This window comes from Notamacropus eugenii, chromosome 5 (assembly GCF_028372415.1).
Source record: "Notamacropus eugenii isolate mMacEug1 chromosome 5, mMacEug1.pri_v2, whole genome shotgun sequence".
In the NCBI taxonomy this organism is placed as follows: domain Eukaryota; kingdom Metazoa; phylum Chordata; class Mammalia; order Diprotodontia; family Macropodidae; genus Notamacropus; species Notamacropus eugenii.
In genome coordinates this window covers 136,460,730-136,462,769 of record NC_092876.1, presented here as the reverse complement: position 1 = coordinate 136,462,769, position 2,040 = coordinate 136,460,730, and positions in this window count along the sequence as shown.

Here is a 2,040-nt window from a genome sequence, read left to right as displayed (position 1 = left end):
TTGACTTGCTTTTCATGATTTTTTTGCATCACTCTCATTTCTCTTCCCAATTTTTCCTCCACCTGTCTTACTTGATTTTCAAAGTCCTTTCTGATCTCTTCCATGGCCTGGGACCATTGAATATTTATTTTGAAGGTTTTGGATGCAGAAGCCTTGACTTTTATGTCTTCCCCTGATGGTAAATATTGTTCTTCTTCATCCAAAAGGATGGGAGAGAATATCTGTTCACCAAGAAAGTAACCTTCTACAGTCTTATTTTTTCCCCTTTTTTTTTAGCATTTTCCCAATCAGTTAATTGACTTTTGAATCCTTTGTCAAGAGTAGGGTATACTCTGGGGACCTCTAAGTTCTCAGTTCCTCCAAAGTGGCACAATCAAGGGGGAGGAGTTTACTGCCCAGCCTAGCTTGTGGCTGAGATTCAGATCAGCTGCTGAATTACTCCAGGGGCTTTAGGTGGGAGTGGGGCCACCTCTCAAGGCTAAGGTTTAGATCAGCTTTTCAATTCCCCCAGGGGCTTTATGCTGAGCACTACAACAATGGAACAATGGATGCCTGCTCGGCCTCTGCCTTCGCTGCTGCTATTGCCACTGCAGTTGCTACCACAGCAGCAGACTGGGGTCAGGGCTAGGGAAAGACCTTGCTCCCTTGTCACAGGGGTGAAAAAGCCCTCTCATTGACCTTTGAAGCTGCCCTTGGTGCCTGAGGGGTGAAGAATCTGTGATCCTCTGCTGCTAGGGATTCTCCTGCCAAGGCCTGCTCTTCTAGGTGCCATGGCCCAGGCTGGGCTGTGCTTGGCTCCCCTCCAGTGTGACAGACCCCTTCTGCTGGCCCTCCAGGTCACCCTGGGCTTGAAATCTCCTCCACTCCATCATTCTGTGGCTTCTGTTGCTCCAGAATCCATTGAGAGTCTTTCTTCATGGGTATTTTATGGGCTTTGGGAAAAGAGCTAGAATATGTGCATTTTCTTTTCTGCCATCTTGGCTCTGTCCCCTCCCCCCACCCAAACCCTGACAAAGTGATTTTCTTAAAGCACAGATCTGCCCATGTCACTCCTCTACTCTGTAAACATCAATGATTCTCTATTGCCTCTAGGATCAAATATAAGTTCTTCTGTATCACATTTAAAGCCCTTTACAATCTGACTCCAACATACCTGGGACAGCTAGGTGGCACAATAACTAGAGCACTTGATTTGGAGTCAGGAAGACTTGAGTTCAAATCCTGCCTCAGAAAAACTGATTAGCTGTGTAACCTGGGCAAGTTACTTAACCACTTTGGGTCTCATTTTCCTCATCAATAAAAGGGGGGCTTGGATTTAATGACTTCTAAGAATACTTCCAGCTCTAAATCTATAATAATGGTATGATCTCTTTTCAACCACATTATATATTGCTCTCCTTCCCACATTCTACAGTCCAGCCAAATTTGCCTTCTTTCTGTTCTTCTCATGTATCACTTTATCTCTTGTCTCCACACTTTTATACTGGTTATGTCCCTCCATACTCAGACCATATCAATCAATAAATATTTAAGTGCCTATTATGTGCCAGGCATTGTGCTAAGTGCTGAGGATATGCAAAGAATCAAAAGGCAGTACTTGCCCTTAAGCAGCTCATAGTCTAATGGGAGAGACAACAAACAAGTATAGTCAAATAAGCTGGAGACAGGATAAATAGGAAATGAGTAGCAGAGGGAAGTTTTTAAAAGCTTCCTGTAAAATATAGGGTTTCAATTAGAACTTAAAGGAAGCCAGGGAAGGCAGTAGATGAAGATGAGAAGAGAGTATTTCTGGTGTAGGGGGTAGAGAAAATGATCAAAGTCAAGAAATAGTTAGATGGAGTGTCTTGTTCATGTAACAGCAAGGAGGCCAGTAATACTAGATCAAAAAATACATTGCAAGGGATAGTATATAAGAAGACCAGAAAAGTAAGAGGCATTTTGAGTTATGAGACATTTTGAGTGACAAATAGAGGATTTTATATTCGTCCCTGGAGGTGATAGGAAGTCATTGAAGTTCATTGACCTGAGGGAGGAGGGGTG